Raw genomic sequence first — 8827 nt, 5'->3', positions numbered from 1 at the left:
CCAGTCCAATATTGCTCCTTGTTACTCTGCACTGGAGTCACCTGCTTCAGTTCACGTTACTCAAATCACACGAGATGTATTTAGTAAAATAATGCAGAACTGTTATTGCCTTGGTGGGTTGGCAGCATGATGAAAATGCATCGTTTCACCATAAAACAACCTCATCAAAGGAACTAGAAATTAGAGAAAATCAAAGTGGAGGCAGAGAGAGATCGATCGGTCAGAGACCACCTGTGACAAGCTACAGTGACACCTCCAGTGCTGCTCACTCCTGATGAAGAATCCCAGTACTCTGCAACTTTTGTTTAGATTTTCTGCAGTCATATCTGGTGTTTTTTGTTCTATGTGATCCAGAGACTGAGTCAAGATTTGCTTTTTTATAAAATTATGCTACAAAACTATGGATTTTTTGAAGACATATCAGTAGCTAAAAACACATTTGTACAACCTGGCATTTTATCAGTCCCCTCCCTTGCTGTAACCCAGCTTCTGTTTGTAATGAACTTTTATTGATTTATTCTTTTTTCCTTCTCTGTTTTTATTGATCTTTTATTTGACTCTGTCTTGGTGTTCTGACTTTGTCATTTGTATGCAAAGCAATATGAGCTGCAATCTTTGTATGAAATGTGCTACACAAATAAAGTTATTATTATTTAGACCAAGACCAACAAAAGCAGTCCTATCCCAAGACTGAGCTTTAACGAGCACATCCTGTTATCAAATCCTGTTATTTCCTGCAGCCATAAAGAGGCAGAGGGAGGAAGTTGGTTTTTCCTCCTGAACGAGTGTGCACCCTGATGAAGACGAGGGTTAGGCTGAGTAACGTCGGCGGAGTTGAGTAGAAATAAGATGGTTCCTTCCAGTCTGAAATCAAAGGCAAGGAACACGGTCTGACTTTCAATTAACATTCTCGTGCCCTCCCCATCACTCCACATTTGCATCATGGTGCTCACCTCGCCCGGGCTGGCCTCGCACATATACTTGTTTTACGAGGAGGGAAATTGGAAACTGGATTGTGACTTGACTTTGTGGAGGACATGCTGTTAGGGAAATGATCAACCTACCGTATCAGCCATCACTCCAAAACAACTCCCCCCTACCCTTTCTGACGAGGCCCGGGGCCATGGCAGATGTCACAGCCCACAGAGACAGAATTTACACAGGGGTTAAAATTATAAGAGATACCCCGAGAGCGGAGAAACATATGTTACTCGAAGTACACTCTGTGATTCCACAACTGCAGAGTTTTAGTGTCAGGTCCACTTACCCTAAATGAAGAGAGAGTCACTAACATCATCTGTCACTGATTTATAAGGTAGCTTGTACAAAGTAAGTAATTATTAATTACATTCATGGTTTATTGTAACATCGCCGTAACATCATAAAGCCTATGACGGCTACGTGCATAAAGGCTCAGAGGTTACAGCGTTGGCTACATTATGCTGTAGTTGAAGGGCACTTCCTCAAAAGTTTAACCACACATCAGCGCTGTAGCAGTGATGGAGATACCACATGGAGACCACAAGAAATATGATTGGTCAGCTTGTATTTTCTTCTACAATTTCTCTTTTTGTGATCAAGTTGTTATTTTTCAATACTGGGGGTTAGATCAAATCGAACAGCAAAACATCAGCCTTTACGTACATCTGTAATACTGAACATAGATTATTCTAATATGTACATTATGACATTCAGCAACTGCCTGAAAAAGGCTCTTCTTTGCTCCTCCAGTCTCAAACAACCCAGAAGGAACAAAAATAAAAACAATAAATAAATTAGTGCCATAAACTACCTCAAAAACAATACAGAGGATATCTTAAAATGGAAAAAGACAACTTTTCAACTTTCCCCCCTATCTTTTGTAAGTTCTATTATTGTTTGCGCCACTGTCGCAAAGACAACCAAATCGCTTTCCGTCTTCCTCAGAGCCAAGCTCCATGAAGAAATGATCAACACCACTTTGGAAATAAGAGAGAAGAAAGCAGCATGTTCATTGAAGAGGTAAACTGAAATTGTCATAATTTTATGTTGAATTTGATAACAGACAAAAGCTGCATAGTAATAACATAGTTTGAGTAACGTTATTGCTTCGCACAAACAGCTAACGACAGCAGGGGTTGGTGTCGGGGTGGAGGGGGGAGTAACGTTAGAAGAAAATATTAGGAGAAAAATGTGAGTTTGTTCATTTAGTCTATAATGGAGACTTAAAAGCAGATGGAAATTCTTTATTATGTGTTGAAAAAAGCAAACTGGGTTGGTAGCATGTTTATGTTTTTACAAAATGAAGGAAAGTGTGTAATGGGGACAGTGATAACATATTTTCTGTCTGTTGATTTTCATATGAACAAGTAGATCATATGATTCATATTTGTTGATTGATTGACTGATTGACTTTATTCAATAAATTAAAATACAATACACAGAATGTGCATACAGAACTGAAATTAATCAAGATTCATCGCAATGAAGTCACATGACTTATTTCCATTGCAGTCCTGAAGTCTAGGTTAGAAGGCAGGCAAGAAAAGGGAGTGACATGTACAGATGGGTGACAAATCAAAGGAAAAAGTAACATAAAATGTCTTACTCAGGTGTTTGCCAGAACAGCTTCAATACACCTTGGCATTGATTCTTCAGTCTCTGGACTCTTCTGGAGGAATGAACACCGTTCTTCCAAAAGATATTCCCTCATTTGGTGTTTTGATGATGCGGTGAAGAGCGCTGTCTAACACGTCGGTCCTAAATCTCCCAAAGGTGTTCAATTGGGTTGAGATCTAGTTACTGTGAAGGCCATCGCATATCATTCACATCATCTTCACACTCATCAAACCATTCAGTGAGCCCTCGTGGACTGTGAATTGGGGCATTGTAATCCTTGAAGAGACCACTCCCACCAGGATAGAAATGTCTGATCATAGGATAAAGGTGATCAGTCAGAACAACTTTGTATTGATTTGCAGTGACCTTTCCCTCTAAGGGGACAAGTGGACCCAAACCATGCCAGCAAAATGCCCCCGACAGCATAACAGAGCCACCAGATCCAGACACCAGTCCTAAAAAAGATGTTTCACTATGCTAACTTACTCGGCATCCATTTTTTCAGTTGTTTTTTTAAAACTATTCAGAGAATGGGCAGATTTAACTTCTACCTGCTTTGCTTTTTAGGTTGGGTTGTTTCAGGTTAAACACACTAATCCTTGTATTCGAACAAACTTAAAATACCTGATTAATTAATTTGGACGTAAACCTTGTAAAATCTTATAGACCATAATAAGTTTTAACTGTTGAACTCTACCTTCAACAGAGAGGTAATTCAACTCTTTAAAATTGATTATAATATCAAAGAACTTGGATATTATTGCCAGATATTTAGTTTTTGAATGGACCTTCCCAATGACGGAGAGGGCTATAGACTCGTTGGACATACCTGTATCTTTGTTCCATTACATTCACCAGAAAACTGGTTAGGTTCCTTAATTTAGGCCTTGATCAAAAACAATACATCCAGATTTGCTTAAGTGTAAAGATAACTTACTGTCACATAACCAACTGCTTACTTTTTGGAGCTCTTTACAAAGTGATAATCTTACTGTTGCTAAGCACTCTCCAGTCACCAACAAAGCTGAATCATCTACATAGAAAAACAAATATCATGAACAAGCTGCCTCCATGTCATTTATATACAATAAAAACAATAGAGGACCAACTATACTTCCCTGAGGGACACCACAGGTAAAATTTTTGGGCTCTAAGAACATACCTCCTACATCTACCATTTGGACTCTACCAAAAATATATGACTGTATTCATTTCAAGGCCTCTCTATTAAAACCTATTAGCCTTTTGTTTATACAGCGATATCTGGTGATCCACTGTGCAGGTCGAGCATTGCTATTTCACAATACTTGCCACTGTCAATTTCCTTTTTAATGAGGTTGGTTATATAAATCATGCAAGTCTCAGTTGAGTAAAACAGTCTAAAACCTGACTGAAAATCATATAAAATATTAAACTCGTTAACATATTTAAAAATTCGTTCATAAAGGACTCTTTCCAGGATTTTACATAAAACACTTAATATAGACACAGGCCTATAGTTACTTTGTTCAACCTTATGGCCTTTTTTTGCATAGAGCAGCAACTCTGGCCTTTTTAAATTCCTGAGGGACTTTTGATTGGGAGATTGAAAGTATTATAATGCGTGTGACATAGGGAGCAATAACCTCTGCAACATCTCTCAGCAACTTAGCTGGGATGGCATCCAAGCCGGTGGCTTTTTTAGTATCCAAGCCCCTGAGCATTTAAGTGATTGTTGAGCTTGTTATCTGGGTAAAAACTGTTCTTCCCTAATCCCTTTGGACTTGTCAGACCTGAGGTTCCCCAAGTTTCTGCACTAAATCACTTGCTGTGGTTGTAAAAAACTTGTTAAAGCTATCTGCAACCATAGCTTTATCAAAGCTATGAGAGACCCGTTGATATTCAGACCTATATTACCTTGTTTATATTTAGACTTTTTCTTGGTCCCAAATGAGTTGAGGGTTGCCCACAACTTTTATGAATCGTTTTTATGTTTTTCTAGCTTCGTCTTAAAGTGAGACTTCGTGGCCTCATCTACCAGTCTTTGCACTTTATTTCTAAGATTTTTGTATTTAATATAAAAATCTGGCACATTACGTTATTTCTCAAATAAATAGTATCTAGAATTTATTTATTTATCCAAGGTTGAGTTCTCGGTTTAATCCTTACTTCTTTTAATGGAGCAATTTTATCTAAAACCTGAAGAAAATGACTCTGGAAGTGATTCCATGCTATATCTACAACACAACTGTCCATAATGTTACACCATGTTCTTAAGCATATCCTTGAATTTATCATACCTTCTTAGGGTTCAGTTTTTAATAGAACTGTGACAGTTAATTGAGGTCCTCCTAACTTTACTCATACAGTAGGTTAAAAAATGATCACTGATTCCATACACAATGACACCATATTATAGTATTATCTCTGATACCATAATAAGATCAATAGCAGTTTGACTGCGTTCACCAATTCTAAAAGGCTCATTTATTAATTGTGTGAGACTAAATGTTTTCAGGAAGTTTAACAGCGCATATATAAAGTGGACCATTTTCATTAAACAAAAAAAATCAATATTCACATCACCAAGTAAAATTACTTAACAGTTTAAAAAGTCATAGCAAATAGCAAACACGTTTTCCAGGGTTTCAACAGAGTTTCTCTGGTCAGGAGGTCTGTATAAAGCAACAATCAGTATCGGTATACTTTTAGTAAGTAAAATATCAATCCAAACTGCTTCAAGGTTGCCATTGTTTAAATCAGCTCTTAGCTTAAATTCTATGTTCAACCTCACATATATACATACTCCTCTTCCTCATAGGTTTCTGTCCTTACAAATGATTGAAAAGTTTTCAATGATGGAAAAGTCTAGCCAGGTTACAGTAAAGCACAATATACTGGCATTATCTTTACTCGCAAGTACACAAACTTCATCTGTCTTTGGTAGTAATCTGCGAATGTCTAGGGGCAAACAGTGCAGACCCTTAGATGTGAAGGCAGGCATCCGCATTCCCGCAAAGTCCAGGGTGTTCTCTGTGCCAGATGCTGGCAGCGGTCCCTGAAGCGTCTCCTCCAGTGTGCAGTGCATGTTTACCATCTCTTCATTGGCCATGCGCAGCAGTCCCCTCAGCATCTCTGCCAGCATGTGCTTCAGGGCTTTATGCCTTCCCGTGCAGTCCTGTTCATATGGTTTTTATATGAAGAAGTAGATCAGCCCGACTGTATACTGATCCAGTATTCTATGGCTGTAGGGCTGGTAGCTTAGCTAACTGATTTCTAGAGGGCTCTACCGTTAGCTTTGTGCCATAAATCAAGACTTCTTTTCCCGGGAGATCGTACCCGGTGGCAGACAGAACTGCATAGTGAAAGTGAGGCTTATAGGGAATCAATCTAAAAGCCATTGGTGTCATTATTCAATAGCCACTACACTGTGCCATCAACATTGATTTCATAATGATAAGCATTATTTCACAATCTGGGTTACCGTATATAGATTCATTTAACTTTCTCCAGTGCTTTGGACAAGGTGACAATTGTATTTCCCTTCACGCTGCTGGTTCGAGCTATAGGGAGTTCCAGAAAGATGATGTCTAATAATGAGAGAATCCATTGGGAAATCTAGAGTTTAGTTGGGTGGAGGGGGGGGCTCCACTTTAATACTAGGAACTTTTTAGCAACTGTCAGATCTTCTCTGAGATTTGGTAACATTAATTAATGACACAGCATTTAGTTTCTGATGCTGATGGAAATTTTGATATTGAAGACATTAGGGAAGTCGAAGAAAGGAGAAGTAGTCTTCTCTTTCTTACTAATACACATCTAGCTGACCCATTAACACTGCAAACCTTCTGTTCACTGCCGTCGCTGCTCTGTATGCATGATTGAGTGTAAACACAGCGATTTTAGAGGAGTTGTCTCCTATTCAGTAATGAGACATGGTGAAATAACTTTACAAGTTACCTGGATGTAACTCCAGTTCTGTAAGTATGTGTGTAACCCACCATCTCGCTGTATCACAAAGTAAACCAAAACACACAGTCCCTGTGGGGAATATAATTTAAGCACAAGACGTCTTGATCACCTTGTGGTGGTAAACACAGATGCGCAACAATAAATTGAAACCAAAGCCAAAAGTATCTACTGCCTGACGTCCGTTAACCCTTTGTGTTGACTAATCCAGCTGCAGGTGAAAGTAACTGATCTGAACAATTACAGCTGATCTTGCTGTTTCATTTCTAGGCTGCAGACACATGGAGGATTAAAAAACCTCCCATGTCAGAGCCCTGTGAGGCATTAAAGGTAGTAATTACCAAACTGAGGGAAAACAACTGGATAACCTGATTGTCTATTGATTCTGTATGTTCTGCTGTGAACAGATTTAGCAACGTCAGACACTCAACAAGCAGTGGGGCCAGTAGTGTGCGGTTACATGTAGTAAGCACAATTGCTAGCATATCATATTTGGTGTGTGCCTCACTCACTCTAAAGCCAAATAAATCCTTTGAAAAACCAATAAAATGGTCTTGTCTGTCCACCACTCTGACATAATGAGCTGTGTTTTGCCTCTAAATAGAGATGCAACTTACTCCAGTTTCAGCAGGACTTTGATGTGATGGCTGGGTCGTAATTTCAAAACAACATTCCTCTTTTTACTTTTCAGAAGATGAGCCCAGCTATTTATGCTCCATTATTTAATGGTGCATGAGACTAGTCCAGAAAACAACATTTGTCTTGGCTGCAGCAGACTCTTGGTATCTGCTATTGATCTAAATCCTCATCTCAGCCTTTGGAGAAGAACAGTGTCCCTGTATACTTTACTTACCAAACAGGCTGGCTTTGTTTAAAAATCAGATTGATCACTTGGTTTCTCGCTCCAAACAGAAGGAAGCCTGTGAAATTTAAACACAGAGGGAAGACACAGAGCTCAGCAATATTTGCCTCTTTTTTTTCTGACCTAAACAGGAGCTAGTGACGCAGATTGATTTTGTTTTGTTGTGAGGCTATGTGATAAGCAGAGGGAAAATAATGAGCATTGTCTCATTAATGGATAGAGAATACATTATGGGTCATATATTTCAAATGAATTATGCATGAGAAATAAAAAGCCGCCATGGCAGCTGGCTACATATCATAAAAGACGCCAAATCATTCTGTAGTAAATGTCTGATCGTGTCTTCTACACCTGAATGATACTTAGTGACACTTCAGTGATAGCGCTGCATTGGAAATGTATCACGGTAAAGTGGGAAGGTGTGGCTGTTTGTCTTGTATGAGAATGTAAAAGGTCTCCTGTAATGAGCAAACATTTTGTCTGAATTGTTTCTGCAAGAGCTGAACAGCTGGAGATTATTTTTTATAGCAAGTTTTTCCAGCCCATTACTTCACTCTTCTTTTCTTCCCTTTCTTCAAATGATAAGGCTGGCTGGCAATTTTCTATGCTTTTCTTATTGTCAACAAATCTCATGTGCAGAGCCAAACCAACAATGAACTGATCTACTAACAAGTATTGTGTGTGTATCCAAAGTCTGACATATTCCTCTGTGCCATAGACCTCTGTTGTTGTCCAAAAACTAAACACATCAATGAGTCACACCACTGCACTGGGGGACATCTTTCTTCTTTATGAGGAGTTTGGGAATGTTAGTTTCTTTAGAAATGGCTCCAATGACTAATAAGTGCAATCATGTTTTCAATCTCTGTAGAGTAGTTCTGTGTAAGGCAGATGCCACCGAGCATGTGTGGGAACCATAGACTGTATAAAAATATGATCGTAGTTACCGTGACGTCACCCGTTGGTTTCTGAGGAGCGGTTTTGAAGCTCAATGCGAGCCGCTCCGGCCGTCGCCACCTTGGCAGTGCATGACGCTGCCTAACTCCCAGCCAATCAAAAATGGGCAAAGAGGCGGGCCGAATGGCTGAAACAAGCCACCTAGCGGCTGGTGGACCTGTCACTCAAAGCAGCCATGTCCTTCATCATGCATAACTTTACGGCTTAATAAAATTTAAACAGGTGAGTTATAAAAAAATTCACCCCCCGTACAGTTGTCATGAAAGGGAAAATTAGCTACAGAGACCAAAACCAATTTTGTACCAGGCTGTAAACATGTTTATTTCTGCTGTAAAGTTGAGCATTTTAACATGGGGGTCTATGGGGAATGACTCGCTTTTGGAGCCTCAAGTGGTCATTCAAAGAACTGCAGTTTTTGGCACTTCCTCATTGGCTTCATTTTACAGCCCCAGAGGTTGCCGC

At 39.3% G+C, this 8827-nt stretch overlaps 1 long non-coding RNA gene across 1 annotated transcript; it reads right to left on the bottom strand.

Annotated features, from left to right (window-relative positions):
• Nucleotides 1-4735: 4735 nt before the first annotated feature.
• On the bottom strand, nucleotides 4736-8396 carry LOC121885012. The gene is made up of 3 exons (XR_006092440.1): nucleotides 8356-8396; nucleotides 7400-7466; nucleotides 4736-5755 (listed from the first exon to the last, which is right to left on the bottom strand). It is a non-coding gene; the product is annotated as an uncharacterized LOC121885012 (long non-coding RNA).
• Nucleotides 8397-8827: the final 431 nt, after the last annotated feature.

Source organism: Thunnus maccoyii, chromosome 18, assembly GCF_910596095.1.
Source record: "Thunnus maccoyii chromosome 18, fThuMac1.1, whole genome shotgun sequence".
NCBI lineage: Eukaryota > Metazoa > Chordata > Actinopteri > Scombriformes > Scombridae > Thunnus > Thunnus maccoyii.
Note: the sequence above shows the minus strand (reverse complement) of the source record. Positions and strands in the feature narration are given on the sequence as shown.